The 26,943-nt window shown below is 35.9% G+C and overlaps 1 long non-coding RNA gene across 1 annotated transcript; it reads right to left on the bottom strand.

Moving 5' to 3' along the window:
• Positions 1–53: 53 nt before the first annotated feature.
• On the bottom strand, positions 54–23,521 carry LOC113466044. Its single transcript, XR_003390578.1, has 2 exons — positions 23,299–23,521; positions 54–83 (listed from the first exon to the last, which is right to left on the bottom strand). It is a non-coding gene; the product is annotated as an uncharacterized LOC113466044 (long non-coding RNA).
• Positions 23,522–26,943: the final 3,422 nt, after the last annotated feature.

Below are 26,943 nucleotides of genomic sequence, written 5' to 3'. Positions count from 1 at the left end.
AAGCATGGAGGACCCGATAGATTCAAATTACTGTCCACCACCCATGAAAAGCTCTGGTTCATAAAGCCTCTTCTCTGGAATACCTGGAAAACCAAAGCATTCATGTAATGAGACATAATCTGACGAAGACCTACAGATCCGAGGCAATACCCGCTGGAGTGAGATGAGTAAAAGTTCGTACGTCCTCTTTTATGCCCTCTCAGTCAGGTATGTGTACGAGAAGACGTAAATCTCTTGAGGGCAGAGTACAAACATATCTCAATAACTTATCATTTACAAATATCTTCCTAGCTCAGTGTTTATTATGAGCCCATTTGCGAGAATGGATATACGCGTACAATACCCATATAAAACCTGAGTCAGAAGCGTACATAGAAAAATACATCACTGAAAATGGGATAGAAGGCCTCCAAAACGATGAAAAGTCTGAAAAGACAGATATAAGGTCGAAATTGAAGGTCAAAGTTGTTAGAGATCCCAAGTGTCAAAATCTAGTATGTACTAGTAAACCGGATTGATCTAGCTAGTCGTTGAACAAACTGTGACAGGTTTTTTTAGGATTACATTACTTAATGATCCCATCTTCTCCAATAGGATTTTTAAAAGCATCTTTTTTGCAATGCTCGTCTTGTTCTGAAGAGCTTCTCGTTGAACAAACTGTGACAGGTTTTTTTAGGATTACATTACTTAATGATCCCATCTTCTCCAATAGGATTTTTAAAAGCATCTTTTTGCAATGCTCGTCTTGTTCTGAAGAGTTTTACACAGCCACCCTGTAGAAAGCTATGAGTAGCAATATATGATTTAATACAAACAACATGCATATCTTGTGTAAATATGATAATTATATATGTAACTCTCTACTCCTGATCCAGCATTGCATCCGTATCAAAGGTTAACTAGCGAAAATTAAACTCCTATCACGATCCAGTGCAGTCCATCAGAACATTATCTTTTCAATTTTCTCCCAACTTTCCCATAGAAAGATGTCTGAGAATCAACAATGCCCTGGGAGCATATGTCATTGGATTTGTATCCGGTATTGTACATAGGCTAACGTCTCAACTCAGGATAGGATAATTTCATAAATTGCTTGTAGAATAAAACATTGTATGGATTCTCTAGGTAGGTATAGTTACATTATCTTCTGACCATCGCGTTGTTGGTGACTAGTAGGGCAACTCAACGTAAATTTAGGTCATCAGTATCCTACCTACCCTATATAATTTATCTGTCTTTAAATAAGTATGAATTTAGAATTTACTTATATCAGTAGGGAAGTAGGTATCGATTGCCTACAAGAAGAATACAAAACATAATGAATTGTTCAAATATTCATAATACAATTAATACATATTTACATAATCATAATGGTGGTAGGTATGTGTAGAAAATTCACCTGAGTGGGTACATTTTTTCATATTCCATTAATTAGAGACTCGAAATTTAATGAAATGTCAAATTTGAATTGTGAATGGATGAATAAGTACACAATTAAAATCCGAATTAATTAATCACGATATCAGACGTAAAAAAGCGAAATTTGTTATGTACTCGTACATAGGTACATACTTGAATATATTTTCAGCATAATGTTTATGCATAACAAATGGCACGAAATCACTTATGGTATACATATAAGTTATAAGATACAAATAAATACCTCTGATAACATTAACAGATATAAGGTCGAAATTGAAGGTCAAAGTTGTTAGAGATCCCAAGTGTCAAAATCTAGTATGTACTAGTAAACCGGATTGATCTAAAGGGCATTAGGTCTTGGTATTTTGGTTCAGCCCAAGTCTAAATTACCATTTGAAATACATGATACTTCAATTCACATTTGATTTGGTGAAATGAGACTACGTTTTGGCAAGCAGTTGCTCGTTCACCTAATAGAACTTTCAAGCTAAAACGGGCCGCCTGTTTCGCGAAAGACCTCAAAGAGGTGATAGTGTACAATAAGAACAGCGCCGCACATCGTTGTTTACGTCCGTGTTTGTAAATGCTTCGAATCATAAGGTTCATAAGCGAGAAGATCTAAGAGCACAAAATTCACATACTTGAGATCTAAGTGATTGGAACCGAGGTCTACTCGGGGATAGTGTGCTAAATGGTTCATTTCGGATATGACCAGATTTTCGATTTAAATGTTCAACAGTCGAGTAAAATTAGCTATAAATAAAACCAAAAAAGATAATTTTTCTAAACCGAAATCACAATGTGCTGATACTGCTGATGTTGCTGTACAAAATACTCGTATGGAAAATCTTTTTATTTCTGAAGGAAAGGATTTAAGGATATGAAAAATTGTAGCCATAAGTACATACCATAGGTAATAATTATAGGAATGATATACGTATGTCTACAATGTTAGCATGTGCTCCACTAATAGCCAAAGTAGTCGTTCTGTACATGAGCCCCCACACCCAAGTTCTCCACATGATTCTTCCAAGATAGCTGAAGAGTTTGTACAGAGCCTCCCAAAGCCTATTAAGCTCATGATTTGCACATCAATTAATTTGCAATAAAATGATTGTTCTGCATGAGGTAATATAAAAAAGTTCAAACATACAAAAGTGTAATATATGAGAGCTTCATCTACACGAGCTACAGGGTCTTGTTTGTGCCTTTTTCTCAGACCAATGTGTTTGGTGGACACTCAGAGAAAGAATGATTTGAAATGATCTCATGGTCTTTTGCGAGGAAGACTGAAGAGACGTTACAGCGAACCAGTAAGGAACACTTTTCCAAGTCATTTAATGTGTTTGGTGGACACTCAGAGAAAGAATGATTTGAAATGATCTCATGGTCTTTTGCGAGGAAGACTGAAGAGACGTTACAGCGAATCAGTAAGGAACACTTTTCCAAGTCATTCAGTTTCCAAACAAAACTAAGAAGAAAGACCAATAAAGATGGGTTAAAACAAAATTGCCACGAATCGCGACCGCATTACCAGTGTAGATTTTGGATAACCGAAAGCGTGATGGGATTTCAAAACTATTTTTGAGCTTATGTAGGTAAATATGTGCCCAGATACTGATTGATGAATTCACTTGAACAAATATTGCGTTAGCCCTGTATAAGGAATGGTACATCTACCTGAAAACACTATTATAACAACTTAGAGCTCAGCCATGGACTTTGATGTTACAAAACGATTACCATTTTACCAATAAGGATTCACATATTAGACATCACAATAAAACCAGTACGATATTTATTTCTCTCCCATACACAATCAAAACTATATCACAACAATAATTAAAACACGAAACATATCTTTGTGTGGTCTACAAGAATCGGTTCGATTTATTAGTGTAACATTACGCTAGTCACGGGGAATGGGTATGGGGTCTTGGGGGTCAGCTCATAATAATAGCAGATTACAAGGGGAAATACGAGTAAAGCAGCTTCTAGATTCTGGAGAAAGATTTCAAAAGAAATAGAATACTAGATTTTCTCAGTTTAGTGAGGGCAGTGGAGTGGCGGTTCTAATTGCTCAGAGGCTCCTCCGACTCATCGTATGAACAATATGAATCACCTTTGTTATCAAATTCTTTCCCCAAATCCCAGAGACATTCGAAGTGACCAAGAATGTACACAAAACAAATCTCCTTCAAAAATACTATCTGTATGATCCCGACAAGTAGTGTGCCGTTACCTTAAGACATCAACAATGAAATTGCCCCTCCTGATAACATCTGAATGTACAAATAAGTTTAGATATTTTCTACTACCAACGCAACGGGAGGAAATCCAAATAAATCTTGTGAAATACATGAAACATGGATGAGTAATAATTAAATAACTAATTATATACTCCACAGAAAATCTCGCTTTTTTTCCTGACCTTTTGCATGCTTCTGTTTGGTAGAAAAAATCTGTTTCCTGTTTCTTTTACAAAAGTTTCCCTCTTACTAATTGAGCTGGTGTATTACACTAATATATACTCACATAAAACATATTATTATGCTTTGGAATTGGTAGTTTTGGAAAGCTTCTTGTGGGATTAAAAAAAGCTTCTCATTAAATGGAGCTATTTCTGGACGTCAGACATTCCACTTGTTCTATTTGGAGTTGTCTATATCACTTAGTCAAATATATACATAGGTATACCGATTTCCTGATATAAAGATAGCAAGATACCTAACAATTATATTACATGAATTGTTTACATTCAGGTCTTGGAATAATAGTCCACATTGTCATCTAATGATTTGGGGAGCAAAAAAAGCAGAAATATATCCATTCATCATCACCGAGTGTTTCACTAATTAATCTCAAGCGATGGAAATTTATTTCTCTTATTCATGAAAATAATTATTCATTTCATTTGTGATCTGAATATTCAAATTAATATTCATTTATCAGACTTTTTTAAAATGGGAGAAAAAAATGTTCTTTTAAAAAGCAAAAGAATAACAATAATGTATTGCACAAAACACGAAATGGTTCCGCTCGTTTTTGTTGTATCTAAAACCATTTTCAAAACTGTTCCTGTTCTAAAAATATCAAAAGTGTAAAGAAAACAAGACCAGAAAGTTTAGACAGCGATATAGTAATACCTTTCAAACCAATTTTCAATAAGGTCTGAAACCACATCCACATAGTAATAATTAATAATGAGCCTGGTGCCTGAGATGATCAGACCAGCATCATCACAGTGACCAATGACCATACAACCAGATCATTGATTCTACAACCTGCTGGATATATCAAGCATAATAATATCTTACAGAATAATGATATGGTTGTAGGGTTCCTTGGCTCTAATTGTACCTAATTACTTCCGCTGTGTATAGGAACGTAATGCTCCGGATAATACCATTGTTATCCGTGTATCATTTGTTTACATTATTTTAAATACTCCTCATTCATGATGTTCAATGTTTATTCGATTCCCATCAAGTTGAACTTGGATAGCGATAGATGTGCTATATGGTACAAGTATAACGGACCACACCGGTAGAAGCAGAGAAGTCGAATCAAGAAATAATATAGATCTCTTTCTCTCCCAATGCGGATCTTCCTTCAATCTCAAGATTTGAAGGTGGACTATTGGAATGTATGAATTTAGTACCTAGTATTAGGTATACAGGGTGCCTGTATTTTGTAGTATAAAATCATTGTTTTGGAATGCTTGTGTATAACACACATCCTAGGCATTCCAGACGAGAAATATGCTCCACATGTCATACTGACGTTATGTCTGTATCCAGCAAGTATACTTGTGTACTCGAGTTATACATAGAGATATATAGATGTCTAAATTTTCTTATAATCTTAATATCAAATACCTACCTAACTTGGGGGCCATTGATATATAATCAGACAAAATCAATCTTTCCTGCAAGCTGCCAAGTACCTTCCGTCGCTCCCTTCTGGGAGAATCATCTTCGGAAGCTTACTTGCAATGCAAGTTGTGTTAGTGCTACCTCAGTCATCCTGTAGGCACTTTATCCTCCACTCGCACACAACTGGAATAAGAAGAAGTTTTTGATCTCTGGACGTGAACTATTTCACCCGCCTTCCATCACTGAAAACTTCTTCATTCTGTTGCACATCTCCATGCTGCTCAGGAGTGGACTCCTCTGAAGTCAGATAAAGAGACGGGATTTAAAATTTTAAACAATGCCTATCAAATATCAATTTAATATTAGACAAAATCAAGTTTATTTAAAATAATTCTTATAAAAAATTAAATGAGTGTCACCAAACGGCAGGGCCATCCTAATTTTGGGCGATCAAATAATACTTAATTTTGGGGCGTTTTTTCACGATATGTTCTTTTTAAATGAATTTCTACATAAATATAAATATGCACTTAATCATGATGACAATATGACTTGTCAACAGTAAAGGTAAGTTCATCACCTATCTGCTCCTGCTGCACTTATCATATCTACACCTGAGGAGAATAGCAATCCATAAACGAAAGTTTCACTGGGATCCGTCCCTGTCAACATTGTAGTAGTACTTAAAACAACATGAAAAATAAAGATAGACTCGGACAGGTTTTGCGAAGATAAACAAAATTAAAAATACTTTAATCATTTAATGAACAATTTCTGTAGTGTGTGAAAGTTGCACTCGGGGAAATCAAGAACAATACGCGATATTGCGAACAGGCGTTACTTCAATGTGATCAGGTATCTTTATAGTATGGCCTTCTCTACGACATTTATTATAAGCAAATAGTTATGGCGATGATCTTCCAACATAAACGAGGTAAATGGGGTGATATACGCTGAACAATAGTCTGGTGACTGTATGACTATAATTTTATGCAACACTTCAAGTTTAATCTGAGCATCAATCAGGATAAATCAGGGGTAGTTAAATTTTAGTGATTTCTTATAACGAGTAGATCTCATAATCATCTTCATGGTTGTGAAATGAGTAGCGAATCAAGGTCAGCATTACGGAGACTGTATCAATCGTATCATCAGTTCACTTCGGTTCAAGACTTTCCATTCAAAGATAAGAAATAGCATTTTTAAACTCAACAGGGACTGGTTAGGTATGTAGATCTAGCTACAACGCAACATAATATGTATTTTGGATCCCCCCCCCCATCGAAAACAGTGTGAGGAGCTTTTAAAGGTTTCTAATAAATTATTTCTCATGAATCATGAACATATTATACACCACTCTCTCATTTGCAGTTTTACACTGCACCACACCATCCAAAATTTAAGAAGGTACAAAATTATGTACAATGTACATATACGTACATAGATTTTCAGTAGGTACATAATATACAGCCTCTACCCTACACAGCGCATATATTTACATTATTTTTTGATTTATTTTAAAACTTTAAAAAAGAATAAGAAAAAAGTTATAAAAAATAACGTAAGTATTTGAAAGTTGAAAGGGGGAAATTATTAATTAAAAAAATCCTGCTTTTTTAAAACAAAGAAATGTTCTTTTTTTTTCCTCAAGAAGAGATGAAATGAGTAGAAAAAATTGGAAGCAGGGCTAATTTTTTTCTCTTGAAGAAATATAGAGGGGATTGACAAGAAAGGGTGAGAGAGTCTTATGGGTGATTTACTAAAGTTAAAGATTCTTTATACTCGGGGGGTTTAGGATAATTTTCGTTCTGTGATGTTAGGAAAAAAGCTGGAAAGCAAATCACCTCCATACATTTTGAATTTTAAATAGATACCTTTTTTTTCACAAAATCAATGCTGCCTTTCGTGGGTCACTTATTAAGGAATGAAAGGTGGAAAATCTTGGGCGAATACGAATATTTTTACTAGATTTTGTGTTAATTCTTAGAATGTTCACTGATGATTCCAAGATTGGTTTTTGATTTTTTATTTTTATATATTTAATAAGACTATTGAGCGTTGATGTCTACATAAATGTTTGGGTGGATTGAAAAATATGACGGAAGAAAATAAACTAAAGAGCAAATAAAATCAGGAAACTTGGAGAGAGCTGTGTACTTTCTCCGCACATTTCTCTCGAGAAATAATTGACATGAAAGCTTCTACTGATTTTTAAATGCATTTGCCACATCACTCAAGATGGTATTTTATTAAGGAGGAAGATGACGTCGCGTCAGAATCTTGAAAACTCCAAGGAGAAATAAGGAAAACCCATCAATTTTTATCCGCCATCCATATTAATTTGCTTTCTTTGAGGTAAATAAAAGTAAAATGACATCGTGCTCAAGTAGCTCCTGTCTTGAATCCGGTGGATGTTGTTGAAAAAGACAATACATATACGCAATTTATGCATATGTATCAAGGCATATGAATAAAATAAGTTTCAGGTATTTAGTGTAGTTGAAGCATACTCGTAGAAGTATTGGTTTTCAAATTCGCCCAAGTAGGTAGGTTTATACATGAAGAAATGAACATACATACAAATGCGTTAAGAAATAAATAAATTCTCAGAACGGAATGTTTTAGACATGAAGCCGCGGTCCATCCCATATAGCACAAATTAACAATAGGGCAGAAATATACCTAGTAGGTATGGATAAGGTAAGATACCTACATATAAAAAACTAATTTGCAAAAGAATTTCTCACAGCTCGAAGTGGAGAGGTATTTGTTTAGACGGTACTAAAGCAACAGGTCGGACATAAACATCTTATCAGTATCAGCACATAGGTCAAGCTCCATGGGTTAAATTTCCCATATGAAGTATAGGTCTTACTCGTACGTTACAAGTCGTTGTTTATTACACATCGATTATTACGAGGCTTCACGATTGCTGAGCCCAGCAATCACGATTAAAAAGAATATGATTTTACTGGAGCACGGAATAATTTATAGAGCTAGTTTTATATTGACCACATCCTTCATGTGTCGCCTCAGCCAGGTCTAGGTGGTGCATGGTACATGACTCTGATTATTGTTCTTGTTCTATGTAAGCGGATCATTATTTACCTCTCATGGTTATTATTACACGATTACCAAGACCTTCTTTTACAAACAACGAACCCATACGTTTTGAACAATTTTGAAGGAGACAAGAGAGCGTTTATTTTTACGAGTATAGCACCAAACCATGCAGTTAAGTCAGATAAAGAGACGGGATTTAAAATTTTAAACAATGCCTATCAAATATCAATTTAATATTAGACAAAATCAAGTTTATTTAAAAATAATTCTTATAAAAAATTAAATGAGTGTCACCAAATGGCAGGGCCATCCTAATTTTGGGCGATCAAATAATACTTAATTTTGGGGCGTTTTTTCACATGTTCTTTTTAAATGAATTTCTACAAAAATATAAATATTATGCACTTAATCATGATGACGATATGACTTGTAGTCCACAGTAAAGGTAAGTTCATCACCTATCTGCTCCTGCTGCACTTATCATATCTACACCTGAGGCTCGCCTCAGCCAGGTCTAGGTGGTGCATGGTACATGACTCTGATTATTGTTCTTGTTCTATGTAAGCGGATCATTATTTACCTCTCATTGTTATTATTACACGATTACCAAGACCTTCTTTTACAAACAACGAACCCATACGTTTTGAACAAATTTGAAGGAGACAAGAGAGCGTTTATTTTTACGAGTATAGCACCAAACCAGGCAGTCTATCCAGACTGTCTAGCCTAAAATACCCTTACTGGACAGATAGTTCTACAGACCAAGGTCCAAAGAAGAAAGCCAACATCGAAGCAATGGCACAAATAAACATGATAATTATGACTATGACATGAAAAAAGTTACAAATGAACTGTCCGAAACGACTAAGATCGAAATAATAGGAAAGATATATCATTCATGACTCAATAAGCATGATCCAATGCAAAAGCACAACTTATGCCATGTGAATCAAAGTAGAAATGATAAAAATACCCTTACTGGACAGATAGTTCTACAGACCAAGGTCCAAAGAAGAAAGCCAACATCGAAGCAATGGCACAAATAAACATGATACCTAATTATGACTATGACATGAAAAAAGTTACAAATGAACTGTCCGAAACGACTCAGATCGAAATAATAGGAAAGATGTATCATTCAAGAACATGACTCAATAAGCATGATCCAATGTAAAAGCACAACTTATGCCATGTGAATCAAAGTAGAAATGATAATTAGAACTACAGATGAGATGGTCTAATGATTTGTGTCATCTCTTTAGCATAGCGATCATTGCATCACAACAGAACAGAGTAAATCCATAAAGTCCTCAGTATTATCTCAACAATCTTACGAAGATGAAGCAATCCCACCCAATATGATCAAACCTCTTCAAAACCAGGACAATCAATGAAAATGTTCCGAAACCAGACCATCATTAGAAACGTCGAAGCATTCTTGACTTTTTATTTGATTACTATTTATAGGAAAGTTTTAATATTCTAAAAATTGAGTCAATTTTTACTTTCCTTATCCTATAGAAAGGAAAGTAATGTAATCGGGTCAAAATTTCGATGGTCAGTTTTTAGTGCCAAAACACGTTTTGAGGTCCCTAGAGCCTAAATCCAAAGTTTCAGCCATTGGTCCGTGGGTGTGTCTGTGTGTCCGTGTGTCTGTGTGTCTTTTAGTGCCAAAACACGTTTTGGGGTCCCTAGAGCCTAAATCCAAAGTTTCAGCCATTGGTCCGTCAAAGTGTGTGTCTGTCTGTAAACAAAATATCTCGAGAACGGTAAGAGCTAGAGACTTGAAATTTGGTATGTAGCTTTCAAATGTGACAAGGATGCGACACGAAACTTTTGGTTAAGACCGGTGTAACGCTTGGCGGCATTTTACTGCTTTTTGGCGGTTTTCGGTGTAATTTAACAATATCTCGGGAACGGTATAAGCTAGAGACTTGAAATTTGGTATGTAGTTCACAAATGTGACAAGGATGCAACCCAAAACGTTTGGTTAAAATGGGTGCTGCGGTTGGCGGTATTTTGACCGCTTTTTGGTGGGTTTCGACCGCTTTTTGGCGGTTTTCAGCTATATCGACTAAACGGTTAGAGATATTGTAAATGTTACAACAGAACACACAAATAAGCATCATTCAATAGGATAAGGAAAGTCGTGTGATGTTCACACCAGATTTTTTAGACAGTGACCGGGTTTTATGAGCTACATACCCTGTGTCTCAACTTATGTCACTATTACAGGGAAGTCATTCTTCATCTAAATTCTTTCGTTCCTCCCTTTTTTCTTATGATTTCAATCCTCGGTGTCTATTGTCTAACTAATATGTGCATAAGAAAAGAACCCTTGTTTGGGTCCATCCTTTAGAAACCTTCTCACCGTCACTAAACGATTGGTAAATTCTTGGCAAAATAGTTATGGAACGAACACCTCAGGTTTGAAGAGGCTATGAAAGATAATATTTATTATGATTATTTTTTATCTGTTGCTATTACATTGGTAATATTAATTATTAGCGGGACTGAAATTTATTGAAATCCGACTTCCAATACACATTACTCATTATTAGGTTTACACAACGCAACCATTATTGAACCTTTTGATCCTTGGACTTGATTATTTTTTATCTGTTGCTATTACATTGGTAATATTAATTATTAGCGGGACTGAAATTTATTGAAATCCGACTTCCAATACACATCACTCATTATTAGGTTTACACAACGCAACCATTATTGAACCTTTTGATCCTTGGACCGAGAGTTTAGCGAATGTCACCTATTTAGAGAGAATCACAACAAAATACAAGAATACATCACCGGATATGTAGGCAATATGCATTACAAAATATGGTTTCAGTTTTCTCGAAGATGGTCCTCCTGTTGCTCTTCATCAATTACAGGTAACTAATATTGGACATTGAGGACACACGAGACTGAGTACGCTCTAGAACCCAAAAACAGAGCCGAAAAACTTCGAACTATACATGTGTTTGGAATCTGAACCAATGTGTGGTGTCGCACGCACTGTGCTCATTGCATTTTAACAATAACTTAAAGGTACAATAGGCTACAGTACAATCAACAAGCGAGGGTTAAGAAAAACAAATACTTTCGTTCACAGATTGATTACAAATTTCGACAATACAGAAACACTCTGAAAGAGATAAACCTCAACAGGGTAAACATAAATCCTCGCTGAACAAATAGAAACTCGAACGCATAAAAAAACTATCCAGAATATAGCATAATTGCTGTGTGATTTATGCAAAATAAAGAACACAACTGATATACAACATGGGTACCTATATTTCTCAAGAAATCGTGTCTTACATGCAAAATAATAGAAAAAACTGCATAAGAAGTTAAGTTCAGTTTGATTGATAAATAATGCTTGCACGAATGTTTCTGTCTATTGAAGAGAAGAGTATATGGAAATGCAGTTAACCTCCTCACCAGCCTAATTTGTACAGGGTTCAATAGTCAACTCCTGAGCGAGGAGCAATGGCAAAATAAATGAAGAAAGGTAAGGTCATTTGAATAAAGCCAGCAAACACAGAGTAGACAGATTACCGGTGCGGCGCTCTACGCTCAGACACGTGACTCGTATAACTTACTGCAAAAATCATTAATGATCCCGAATTCCCGATTAATGGAACATACCTACTGGACTCGGTTTCTTTTGAAGTCCCAGTTCACAAGAATTATGAATTAACAATGTTTTCGGCCGATCACATATCGTGCCCATATGACATACTAGTGACCAGTTGGATAAAACCGCGATGCCATACGTCAACAAAATTTGTGATTCAAAACGGGCTTTGACAAAACCCTGTTGAAGCTGTTGGATTCCTACAAAACTAATTCCGTGTTATTAGCCATTGCTCTAGACAGGAGTGGAATTAAAAACAAATTGCAAAGTGAGAGGAAATCATGGCATGTGTGGATCTGCATGAGGAAATTTCAAGCCTGAACAATGAACATTAAGCACATCTTCATGAGAATTCTCCAACTGGCAGATTCTTTAAAATTTGACAGAAACAAAGTTAGTAATTACGCCAGTATGGAGTTTAAAACTGTTATACGTATAGAAGGTACAGGTTAAACATTTAAAATGCCTTTATCACTTCTTTCGTATTTGGGTTTACCCAATTTGGTATCAGGTAGGTATTACAAGTCCAAGTTTTTCTGTTTGTGAGTATCCATCAACAGGAAAAATATAGTCTGGTCTGCATAGGAAAAATAGAATTTGAGATTAGATTTCCGTTATGTGACATAGATCTGTGTAGGAGTTGATTGTCTTGTGTCGCTCCAATGATACCCTGAAATTCAGTTCTATCCAGCAATAAATACCTACATTTGCTAAATGAAAGATTTGTGATTTGCATGAAGGCCGCGTTCGTCCATATATCTCTGGTGCTGGTGCGTTTCAATAAAGCGACGGTGTAGTTAACACAAGGTAGTTGATATGACCTTTTGTACAGGTATCAAGTATCCATGTAACCTTCAGCACAACATACCAACTCAGAATACCACATATCTATCGAGTTGAATAATTGGTCGCATGACAATTGACAGAGATACAAAAAAAGTAGGTAATGTAATTATGAAGGATTTTCATTGCAACTCTGTGAATTATGTACACAGAGGCATGAATAACATAATACAATAATTAACACAGGCATAGGACACAGTCAGTATCGCCAGTTCCCAATAAATAACATCTAATTATTGCGGCAATACCAGAGATCAGCTGTTTGATTGTTTATACTTGAGACTTAACCATGGATTTGAACGCTAATCATCCATTTCATTTTACGATAATACGGGAAGATAAATTCTTTCAAAATTACGTTTGATAACTTTATAATATTCACACGCACTTCAACTCTTTGCATAGAGAACTTATAGGTAAATAAGAATATAGTACTCGAGGCCTTTCAAGCATCAACAAACAAAGTTCACTCTAAATTTTACCGTGTCATAATTCATGCGTCATTAATTAAAGTATTCAAAATTTCAAAGTGTTGGTAAAATGCTTCTCTGATTCTTTTTTAGCCCGTTCCTGCGTCTCAGGTCCTAACTAGGTAAATTGTGATTTACAAAATAAGTAATTTTTGCATTTACTACTTTGTTCTACCTTTCTAATCGAATCATTTCTGGGTACCTACTGTGTAATACTAAGTAAAAACTAGGTACAGGGTGTCTACCAAAATGGAAAAATGAAATTCCCTGACTTTTCTCGGTTTTCCAGTCCATTTTTTCCAAATTTCCAGTCTACTTTTTCAAGATTTCCCACCCTATTCCCACTGCGTCACAACATTTTTCTTCAAGTAATTTTCCCAAGCCTGTTCAACATTAATTCTCCAATCTTTTTTCATCCCACTAGGGTAAGGGCTTAAGTCCTCCATTTGCACATGAAATAACTGCACCGCATTTTTTTTTTGTAATTTTTCGGTCTACACATTCACACATCCTGGGGGATGAAGGTCAACACGAAAAGAATGAAGAACAGCGCCGCAGGCAAAAAATGTGAGCTATACAATCTATAGAAACTAAAATTTTTAGGACCGGCCGCAGGCGAAAATTTTGGTTTCATCAATTATTTGCGGTAAAAAAAGAGCTGAAAAAAATCTGCGTTTGCCTGAGATCGAACCCATAACTGCGAACATCGCGAATAAACCGCGGATACTGCGCACAAAACGCGAATACCGCGAACAAAACGCGAATACCGCGAACAAACCGCGGATACCGCGAACAAACCGTGGATACCGTGGATACCGCGAACAAACCGCGGATACCGCGAACAAACCGTGGATACCGCGAAAAAACCGTGGATACCGCGAACAAACCGCGGATACTGCGAATAAACCGCGAATACCGCGAACAATCCGCGAATACCGCGAGCCAACCGCGAATATCACGAGCAAACCGCGAATAGGTGACTTATCACAGAAGAATCGATGAGGACCTTCCACTTATAAAAATGAAGGGGAAATGAGTAAATTAAGTCCAAACTTCAAACCTATGGTCAGAATGTAGGAGAATCCTCCCCTCAACCCCCTACATTTCCCCTGACCCCCTACATGGTTTTTGGTAGTAGGGGGTCAAGGAGAGGTTTCTTCAGACCTAGATTTTTGTCAGAGCTCATTCTCTCTTCTGATTTCAGACTGGAAGGTTCTCTCTGCTCCCTCCCTACTCTCTGTGATATCTCCAAATATTTCAACATGATTTTTTTTCAACAAGAGTTTCCATTAGAGTATTTAAGATGAACAAGGAGTCTTTCCTATGTAACTTTTCACGACAAATCAATCGGAGTACATGTAAGGGTTCTAGGAATGATGGTTCACGAAATATGCGCTTGTAACAAGCCAATATCAAAAAATTTCGAAAGTTATATCCACTTTTTTTACACCAATAATTTACGACATACAGCCTGATTCCCTCGAATTTGCCATCAAAAATTTTTCAGATTGGAAGGTTCTCTCTGCCCCCCCCCCCCTCTCTGTGATATCTCCAAATGTTTCAACATGATATTTTTTTTTTTTTCAACAAGAGTTTCCATTAAGGTACCTATTTATTTAAATAAATATATCTAGCTAAAGGTACATACCTCACTAAGTGGCCTTAATCTATATCAAATTAGTAAAAAAGTAACCAATAAGCCAAAGAAAAATGATAGGCAGCTCTATGTAAATAAGTTCTATGGACAGGTTGAGTAGGTTAGGCATGAATGGGTTGAATGAAAATGTTGAAACTAATGGATTGAAACAAATTTTTGAAAATTAATTCCATATTGTGACCTGATTTCTTTTTCATAATTCGGTAATTTATGATCATCCTTCACAATATGCTGGGATTACTTTCATCCTTACATCCTCACGCCATCCGACCAGTACCATGTGTTAATCGCAAAGTCCAAAGTTCTGGCTTCACGCTCTGTTTAATACGTATGCTCAAAAATGTTCAACGTTAAAAAAGTCGTGGTTTGTGAAAAACAATGTTTGAAATGATAAAAATACAAACTACAAACCCCAACTTTCAAACATATGGAGAGCAAAATGAATAGATAACTCTAAAATTGTAACAATACTCATGTCCATAAGGATCAACTTGTCTGCGATACCTACCAATAAACCGAGCTTCGAAAGTTGCTCGAACAATTAATATTTTTGATAATCGAAACCCAAATATCAATTGTACTGTTTGATCTTGATAATCTGAACCATACTAACACTAAATATTAGATTTATCCATATCTGTTGGATTACTTCCTCATCATAAGACAATTTAGCTGTATCGAACATTCACTTGGATGAGGAACGAACCCCAGACAACTCCTGAAAATTCTTCTCCATTATCCTAATAATGTGTCCTGTTGAAGAAAACTTACTTGACGGTCCAGTTGTATGTATGGTATCCTACAATCAGAAATGTGGATGGAAATTCCTTGAGGGATAAGGACACGGGCGTAAGTAATGTGATGCCAGTTTTGGTGTAGTCAAACAATGTACGAGTTCGAGTCTTGTATGTAGGAGGATCACTGTGGAGAAGTTATTTCAGATGATTTGAGTGTGAATTAATTAGTAATCCATTTACACTGCCCAGTGATTAATTGTTATTGTTTTGTTTGTTATCAATTTTGATAGTTATGAGTTACAAGGTGTGAACCAAACAACTGAGGACGGCGTGTGTTGAATGTGGGAATATCAAACTCAACACATCTAGTATTTTATTAGAATATCTAGCATCTACATGAGAGACACCTCGCCTATTAGAATATGTAGTTTCAGTCAAGTTGTTCTGGATGAGTTAGAAAGAATATCTTTGAAACACATCCAGAAGAACACACAGTGCGATACACAAAAGGGAATCTACCCTAAAATAGGATGAATTTGCTGAAATGTATTTCGGAGCTTACATAAATAATAATCAATTAATCACATTTTGATGAGATATTTTTGGATAGGAATGTAAAATGTACATACCTAGTTACAAAATGTACCTACTTATAGGACTATACAGACTTTTTATGGAACAATCCAAGTCAAATGGAATGTCAGGAGCAACTGTACAGAGCAGTTCAAGATACAACAATGATTTAAATCTCAATACAAATTTGTCTCCAACTTCAGTTGTGACTCGTGCTGACCATATCCACATGAGAAGGAAACACGACCTAGCTTACTGGATAGAAGCTATGTCCCATATCTGACCATCAGGGGCTCTACGTAGGGTTGTTGTATTTGGCCAGTCACTCAATATCAGGTAGACCTGATCAGGTCCGCCTGTCAGGTCCACGTGATACCTGATGAGAGCACACACACTACTGATAGTGAGTGGCTGGCTTTTGTAACGACTTCGCTAAAGCCGGTGATTTGATGGTCTCCAGCCAGGTTTCAGCTTGTCTCGTCTTGAACTACATATGAACTAACTCTTGAACTCGTACTTGGATGTACAATCAACCATCATGAGGACTTGGGCTTCATCTTTTGAAGATAAGTAAACCCTTAACTGCCACCTAGCTATGCTGGTTTGGGGTCCACGTAGGGTCATTTTTCTCATTGTTGGACAAGATAAATGAAGTCCGACCAATTTTAAAACATGTAGGTATTTGGGCTTTTTTGAAGCTATTTTGTCGTTCTTGTCCCTTGGGATTGGACAGCGTTATCAATTAAAATAAAATACATAAAAATAATTTTTATTTTATTAATATAAAATTAAATTGACCTGTGATAAATAGGAAAAAAATTGTCAATTTTTTTATCCCCAAAATTAACGAAAAGTGAATTCTTTTGTGAACTTACAAAAGGTGTATTACTCGTTCGTATTCTAAGTTTCGAAGTTTAAAAATAAAAGTCGTGTTTTTCTCAAAAGTTTTTAAAGTGACGAGAGGAATAAAATTGAGCTTTTTTAAAATAACGAATTTTTCGATAATTTTATGAATGCTGAGAGTTTCGAGTATTTTCCGTGTAACTTTTGACAACTGAGGGGTAACCTTTTGAAGCGCAGGAGGTAAGAATTTTTTTTTGACTGCACTTTCATTGTTTGCCTCTTTGATTTGTTCAACGCTGTCTTTCTGATGATAGTCTTTCCCTTGTAGGTATAACTTGGATTCTTTCATTTTCATCTGAAGAGTTAGAACTGTAAGACTTCTCTACTATTTAGAATAATTACAATTATTTAAATGTAGAGTGCTTATGTTTTATTTCGTTTTTCATTCAAAATTAATACTTCGACAAGACACTAGACAGGTTCTGCCTTGGACAAAAAGAGGGTTTTTAATACGAGGACAGTCATGAATTTCTGGCCTAAAAAATGATGGACATGTGTCTAATAATTATAACTAGCAAATAATTAGATAGACATTTTTTCGATAAAGTCCACATTTTGTTTGTTAAACCCCCGGTCCCTTCAACTTACTTAAAACAGATATTGTCCCAAGATGTATTTGTATAAAAAGATCCAGCCCCAGTACAGCAGGTTATCCAGCATTGGCCTCTATGTTGTCTAGATGTCGAGTGTCTATTAATGAACTAACTCTTGAACTCGTACTTGGATGTACAATCAACCATCATGAGGACTTGGGCTTCATCTTTTGAAGATAAGTAAACCCTTAACTGCCACCTAGCTATGCTGGTTTGGGGTCCACGTAGGGTCATTTTTCTCATTGTTGGACAAGATAAATGAAGTCCGACCAATTTTAAAACATGTAGGTATTTGGGCTTTTTTGAAGCTATTTTGTCGTTCTTGTCCCTTGGGATTGGACAGCGTTATCTTCCTAAGGAGTAGGGGATAACATATTTGAAGTATGTAAATTATTTATTTATTCACCCATGTTAAGGCTGATAGAGTGAATTATACAACAATACTCATATTACTCATGAACCAGTTGGTATGGTATCTACTATCTACTCAGCAAGAATGCAGGTTTTCCTTCTGGTGGTAGCCCCTGGCCATGCCAATTGAACCAAGTCTGATGCATGGTTTATAATACGAAATACATAGTAACAGGAGACAATACGGTGTACCATACTCCATATTCGACAAACAATAAAGGGAACATATTATTCAGTAAGACAACATGATACAAGAGCCAGAAGATCACCCGGGGAGTCACATGGGGCCAATGTTGTCATGCTGCTCAGGAAAGCAGTAGGCAACAATGCAGGAATGCTTCAAAGTTGGAATAGAGATCATCTGAGGAACTATGACAATGAAAATATATACATATTACCTGTATTATTTTGGTTTTCGAATACAGAGCTAACTGAGAGTCGAATTGACAGTCGTGAGAAAATGCCCACATTGAATGAGGATTAATACTAATTACAATTACTCACCTAAGTGCATATCGGAGTATTCTTTGGCCCGACTATGCTATTGTGTTGCCTATTTTTTAAGGAGTTTCCTGAAAGATGTGTTAAACTTTTGCTAGACCTAGATAAAATCCCAGGAAGAACAAGTTGTTAGAACGGTTATATACCAATCGAAGTGTAGGTATCTAGTTTTCTTTTTCCAATCCAATAGAAGAACTTTACAATCATACTCGACAAAGAAGTAATGTATTTCTGGTGATTGCATAATGGCATCCATAATTTTGGTGCAAATGTAAGTTAAATATTTAATCTAAGTACATTAAAGCTTTATAATATATTTTTTTCTTTCTTCCAAAGGTAAAGTTAACATAATCAATATTGGAATATAATTTATCTTCGCACGAGAACATAGCACGAAGTTTATTGCTATATTTATTCTGATAGATGTATCCCACTATCCACTATACTCGATTCTTTACAACTAACCAGTGGGGGAGATGTTCATTTGGTGTTTGACCATGTTGTGATGTAGTGGATCTCAGTAGATGATTTCCATGTGGTCCTGATGGATACAAGTACTTCACAGTTTTTTTTTTCAAGTAAGTAATAATGAAGATGATGATTTGAAATTTGAAGGACCTCCTGTTCCTTAAATCATAGAATGAGTGAATTCCAATTCAAATATCTTTTGACTCTAGGGACATTGTCAGGTATAGGACCTTCGAGATTATACATAATATTTAGGTATGTAGTCCCAAAAAACCAAACAATCACCTTTTGTTCGGTCATTTTGTAAGTATCTAGGCGCACGGCAGTGCGCCAGGCCAAGTTCCGGCCTGAGCATGCCAGTTTTATGTTACTAAATTCTTTCAATTTCGTCGGCACTAGTTCTACATTTATTTATGTTTCATATTATTCGCATAGTTCGCAAGTATTGTTTTTGTGTCTGTTACATTTATTTCGCGTTTTTTTTTTCTCTTTCTTTACAAACAGTTCTTCTACTTTATCAGGACATCAAAATCTTTATTGGGTTCCTCCTCTAAAGCCTTGTGTAGTATTTGTCTGATCCGCGCGTCCTCTTGACCTTAACTATGCGTGATTTTTATTACAAACCGTAAATCATTAATTTATTTGTGCAATCAGCTTTTTATTATTCTAATTTTTCATATGGACACAGAAATCATCTCTGCCATCAACAATGTAAACTTTTACCGAAATAGGGGTGATGTTATTGTTCTATATTACTTAATTTTCATTGTTCTGTTAATTTTCAAGTTAGCCATGGGTAAATTTGGTATTTAAACTTTATAATCAAGATTTCATTCTTTTTCTCATGATTTCAAATTTGCAGGAAAAGGGTACCAACGAACCTAGCTAATGAAGAGCAAATAGTTATTATCTGATGCCTATTGAATCTTCAAAAGTATTCGGTTGCTCCAAAACCTCAAAAATTCCAATGGACACCGCACCGATTCCACCACCCCGAAATTATATCTTTCAAGTAAAATTTGGCGCAATCGGACGTCGCCCTAGTGTACATAGGTTCTTGTAGCTTGTACCTAATATTAGGTACTTTGAAAGTTCAAACATGTTTTTGGCAAATTAAAAATCACAAAGTGGGGATTAAAAATGATTGGAAAACATACAGCTATACACAATTTTGGACTGAACATAATAAAATTAATGTCCGTAGCTGACCCAGACTAACCCACACATTAAATAGAACAAAGATAAAGTGTGAAGGGGCAAGTTGTATCGGTCTTGAATACATCTCTGATGAGTTGTTGGGTTCGGCGACTTATAAGAGACCCTAAGGATCAACCAGCAATGTGTAATTTCTGTGAAGAAAAAGGAGTAAATATTTTCATTATTTTCGAAATCAAATTTCAACACATACTAAGTTGTCGCAGCACTACCGCATAGTGTACACGCGTCAAAGATATCTTGTATTCTTTACCAACTGAATTTGGAACGAACAGAATTTCGAATAACCCCAAACTTTGTTACAACAGCCTCCGTAAATTAATGTCCGTAGCTGACCCAGACTAACCCACACATTAAATAGAACAAAGATAAAGTGTGAAGGGGCAAGTTGTATCGGTCTTGACTACATCTCTGATGAGTTGTTGGGTTCGGCGACTTATAAGAGACCCTCAGGATCAACCAGCAATGTGTAATTTCTGTGAAGAAAAAGGAGTAAATTATTTTCGAAATCAAATTTCAACACATACTAAGTTGTCGCAGCGCTACCGCATAGTGTACACGCGTCAAAGATATCTTGTATTCTTTACCAACTGAATTTGGAACGAACAGAATTTCGAATAACCCCAAACTTTGTTACAACAGCCTCCGTTACCTACCTATTCTTTTTCGGCATCTCGTATAAGGTGTCTGAAGACCAGTTCAAATATTTGAACTTGCACTATCTCCTAATGTGATCTTGAAAATAAATTCATGTATGAAAACAACAAATTGGATTTGGACCTGGCCATCATCAGAAAGGTGTTTAGGTGTGAGAATTTTTAGCATGGAGGCGCGTGTGAATCGAGCTTCCCCCTCGAGTCTTGGATATTTTTGATTAGAATTTTTATTTGTTAAGATTCACCTCATGGATCTTTAATATAATGTGAACTTCTCTGCAAAAGTACCTAAATAACCAAAAAATACCTAAATTTAATGAACATATTAAGGTAGATATCGCCCTCGGCCTTTTGGATACGATTGTAAAAATGGGAGACAACAGAAACTCTTCATCATGATAAGTTTGGGGTACAAAACAGCAAGAGAAATATATATTTGTTTAAAAGGTTTGCACAGTATAGGTACTTACATAAAATTTGAGTATAAAGAACAGTCAGCTTTGGACGTCGAACCCGGTCTTTCCTAAATTATTATTAGCGACCGCCTGGGCCAGAATCACTAATAGGTTTTTTGACTGCTAATAGTTTCCAAGTGTCCATCACGTTAGATGAATGAGGCCTATGAAGACATCATCAGAGTTGAGGAAACTAATGACACCGCCTTGTGACAAGGCGGTAGCAATGATATACATATCTCAAATACAGAATCACTAATAGGTTTTTTGACTGCTAATAGTTTCCAAGTGTCCATCACGTTAGATGAATGAGGCCCATGAAGACATCATCAGAGCTGAGGAAACTAATGACACCGCCTTGTGACAAGGCGGTAGCAATGATATACATATCTCAAATGTAAAACCCACACTAATGTTCGGACAGTTGAATATAATAATCATCAGTACCGACCTTATGTCCTCTGTATTGCCGAATGATATTACATTCCAACATACAGGATAGCTTCTTGTGGACAAAATGCCGCTCCGTCAAAGTTACAGAAAGAGCATCCGTATTTTCATCTGTCACATCCTGTATTACTAATGACTTGATTTTATTCTTTTGACTTTCATAAACAAGAATGAAACATTTAGAGAGAATGAAACAATCTTCCAACAGACCTACAACAAAACCAAAATGAACAGAGACCTAATAAGTAATTGTAACGTGTAATAATAATAATGTTTCTCACCGAGTATGATGAAAATGCCGCTGACCGCACATGAACAAAAGAAATTAGATGAAGTCTTTTTTCAGAAATAATTTTAATAAACAATAAACATGTCATGTAGGTGCGAGAAGATGTCTTCATTGTGAGGTAGGAAAACAGGCCTGGTTTACAATTTACAAAACTCAACGTTGTATTTTGTAATGTTCTTGTCTCGAGCGTCTGAAAATTTCAAAGAGATCAGTGATTGGACGAATTGAACGGTAGGTATATAAACATAGGCTTTTGACGTTATGAAAGGCTTCGAAACATTTGAGTGACTAATTAGTCTAGTTACATTATTTTCAAAAAGTTAAATTTTCAGAAGTCATACCTTTTTGCTGACAGTAAGTAGTATGAATGTTTCTAACATACCTTTAGGTTCAATTTCGACAGATGCAGATAATACAAAAGAGTTCCATGGATAGATACTTCCCACCTTCTTGTATTCATCAGAACGTTCCTGAATTCTTCATAGCAAGCGTTGCAACCTTAGCATTAGCAGTGAACAGTATGTCATCTTGGTAGGTAATGTTTAGATGCGTTAACATCACAATCCTTTTGTCATCAGTCATGTGTCATGTTGAGGACAGAGAAAAGTTCAACAGATCTAATGATTTCTAATGTGCTTCAAGTATAATAGGAATCTTTGATCGTGGGAGTCGTGGCAATGCGTTTTACTAACATTCAGAAGCATTCAAGTTTCGTACGTAGCTCATCGTCATCACATCTTTCAAGAAGGAATTCATGTTTGCAGAAAATCTATCCATTGATCTTCATTTGGTCTGCTCAGTGTTAAAGTTAAAACGTAGTTCAGATTGACTCTTGAATCCTTCAGCGAGTGAAATAAAATAGATAATTGCCAAAGAAAATCACATGAACACACTGCATGTAACTTGGGCCAGCCACTCACCATCAGGTAGGCCTGATAGTATGTGTGCTCATCAGGTGTCAGGTGTACCTGTCAGGTCTACCTGATAGTGAGTTACTGGCCTAAGGCATGCTGTTCGGCTAGTCTGATATTGGTGACAAAATAGACCACATTACAGCTATTTTCCTTAACTTACCCTAAGTGACCAAATGACCAATGGTGAACAATATTGAGGACATTCCGGCAGGGTTCTCCCAAAGCACCGGTTGTATCTTCCTCACATCCTTGTGTTGTCTCGTATGTGAGAGCAAGATTCAAGTACATCCAGCATGATTCTAGTGTTTGAGAAGTGCACTATCAAAGAAGTTCCGACAACAATTGATTCGATATGGAGATGAAACACCGGGGCCTGACGTTCCTTCGCTGTAAGAAGTGAAAAAAAGGAAGTAAGTTTTAGTATTTCAGTAAGTTTTAGATTGATATATGTGTCAGGTATCTACTTAAATAACATACACATTGTCAGCAAGTAATTTCTTAAAGTATTTGGTGATAAAGAGAAACTGTATTAGACTAAGATGACACATTTTTTGGAGGGTCAACATAACAAGGAAACACTGTATAAAGTACAAATTTGTTTGAAATTTTGAACATCACTGAAAGTAATAATCACGGGATGGTTATTTTCACATTCAATAGTGAATTCCAGATTGCATGTGTCTCAGCAGCAAGTGTGTGTTTTGTTTATTGGACCAATCTTTGGCCTTGCTCAATATTTATCTTGTCTTATACTTGGTCCAGATCCAGACAAGTCGATAATTCCGAGTAATGTTCTCCGAATGAACTGAAATTAATATTTGACTGTTCACTTAAAGAACAGCGTACTGTAGCCGAGGCACGGAGGTTTGAACTTGATTATGTGTGTGAAAATCGTTTCATTCATTTGAATGTATGAATCATAAACGAAAGCATATTGCTCGGTGGTAGTACCGACAATATGGCTCGTGCCCAATTCATTCCTGACTCAATCTAAGCCAAGTTGGTCACCTCAATCAACTAAAATTAGGGAAACAGTGTTGAGTTTTGGTGGTTGGTCCGAGAAAAAAAAGCAATAATTTGAGTTATAATAATTCATGTGATAATTTTCTTTTTAACGCTCTTGCCTGCTCATGTTTACAGCATAGCCTATTCTTTCTACTCCCCGTGGCGTGGTCGGAATATTTTTCACCTAAACAAATCTACCGTAGAAAGTTTTTGTTCTTAAATTGTTTCCCTTTTCATGTGGGAATCTACATTAGATTTCCTCGGTAGGAAGCCTCGTGTCTTTTGTTTAAAGCATTAGTGATATACTTACTCCTGCGTGTAAAAATGTGATAAATACATTATGCTACCTCCGAGATGTGTTAATGTAACATTATGGTTTCCTCGGTAGGAAGCCTCGTGTCTTTTGTTTAAAGCATTAGTGATATACTTACTCCTGCGTGTAAAAATGTGATAAATACATTATGTTACCTCCGAGATGTGTTAATGTAACATTATGAAATGCTGTGTATGATAGATGATGATAATGTGTTTTCCATGATGAAAAATGTTCATTTATTTTCCCATCAAGAAATGTGGCTGCAGTGATGCACTTAATTCTACCTAAGAGTGCTTTTTTACGTATATTATACATTAGGAGTGTGATGTGTAAATATTGATATACCTACCTAGTTTCATACTCATCTAGGTACATAATCATCGCAAAAATGTATGTAACTACATGTAGTAGGTACATATGTAGATAGTATCAACGGTTCAGTTCCAAGTAAATTAAAAACCACATTTGTCACACCCTACACTCAAAGTGAAGATGTAACTATTCTTAAAGCGGCCAGAAAGCTTTTCCCTTCAATTCCTTTCCTGCCTCCCTTTCAATATTTCTGAATTCATTTTCCGAAACTTTCCTACCCTTTCCTTGAGCTCTCCGTATACAACACGTGCATGTCTTGCTCCTTCCTACTTCTTAATCGATATTCATATACGAGTATGTATGTAGCCTTAGCCCATAGAATATACATATACAGGGTCTTGTTGGAGCGGTCAGACTTGACTAAAGGACTAGTAACAATTTTGGTGCATATGATGATTGACGAATGTGTTGGTGGGTAGTCAGAATTTCAGAAATAGCAAAACAATTCATCGTAATATCTTTTTCGATAGCTCACGGTCTTGTTGGAGCGGTCAGACTTGACTAAAGGACTAGTAACAATTTTGGTGCATATGATGATTGACGAATGTGTTGGTGGGTAGTCAAAGATAGCAAAACAATTCATCGTAATTTTCGATATCTTTTTCGATAGCTCAAACAGCAAATTTAATATTTTGGATTATAGAAAAGATAGCCACTGAACAAAATAGACCACATGACATAGTCGTGATTTTGGATATGTATATCCTGCAGAAAGGACTTTTGATGTATTTGCTGCGAATAATGAGAATTGTGAAATTAAAAACTGACGAACAGAACTAGAACAAAATTGATATTGGTCTTAGTATTCCCTTTCATAATCAAAATCAGTGAGATACTGTGCACATCAGGAGTTTGTGAAGTAAACAGCGAGAAGGATATTAGTCCAATGTCCCCAAAGTTACGAATAGAGGAAATGGACGATGTCATGCCGAAGCATCACACTCATGCTTATAGAATGATGTGTAAAGAGTGAGTGAGTCATAGAAAGACCAACACTTCTCAGTATACTACTCGGTCAATTGGTCAGATTCAAACGCCCTATTCCTATAGGGATTCGTGGAGTGAGTTACAACATTGACAGAGTAGTCCACTAAAAAGAGTAGTTCTTTCTTAAGGTGTGTCCAAACATAGTCAACCGGCCGTCGATCGACTAGGTGAAACAAAGTTATCGAGGCAGTTTGGACGTAATAGCCACTGAACAAAATAGACCACATGACATAGTCGTGATTTTGGATATGTATATCCTGCAGAAAGGACTTTTGATGTATTTGCTGCCAATAATGAGAATTGTGAAATTAAAAAATCGATGGCCGGTCGACTATGTGTGGACACAACTTTAGAACTCACACACTACACAGCTTTTCTTAGGCTTTAAGGTATTGCTCAGTCAAAAACTTCTCAAATAGTCAGGAACTTTGTTCCCAGTACGTATAAATCTGATACTCAGGTCCCTTCAATTCCTTTCCTGCCTCCCTTTCAATATTTCTGAATTCATTTTCCGAAACTTTCCTACCCTTTCCTTGAGCTCTCCGTTTTTCTTAGCTGCCCCTCGCCCTCGGCCCTAACCTCTAGCCATTTTAATGAACTCGCCCGTATGTAAATATTATACATGAGATACATCTATACATATATGTTGTATAAGACGCATTGATTTACACCTTTTCCTTTTGTATTAAATCTGTACGTTTACATGGTAAACAACTGATGAACAAGCAACACAGTACCTGGTAATACTGCCCGGTAACTATTGCCAGATTTTTTTTTTAATTATTACTATTATTTTGCCAATCAATTTAAGTATTTAATTATTCTTCTTTACCCTTCTTTATTTCTCAAATCTAAATAACTGCAGCAAAATGAGAAAAATTAAGAGAACACTGTCATATCATTTCTTCCGATTTTCAGTACAACATATTTTGCTTTATCTAACCAAATTACAAAAAAGTGTGCCTTTTCCTTGATATAATTGAAACCTAATGACAACAAAAAAGTATGCATTTTCAAATGGAAGCTCTTTTTTTATCATGTCGAAATTCAATCCAAAGTAAACAATAAGCACATAATAAAAATTTCTTTTCTCCTGTCACACATTAAAGATATAAATTGAAAAAT

This window comes from Diaphorina citri, unplaced genomic scaffold (assembly GCF_000475195.1).
Source record: "Diaphorina citri unplaced genomic scaffold, Diaci psyllid genome assembly version 1.1 scaffold202, whole genome shotgun sequence".
Classification (NCBI taxonomy): domain Eukaryota; kingdom Metazoa; phylum Arthropoda; class Insecta; order Hemiptera; family Psyllidae; genus Diaphorina; species Diaphorina citri.
Note: the sequence above shows the minus strand (reverse complement) of the source record. Positions and strands in the feature narration are given on the sequence as shown.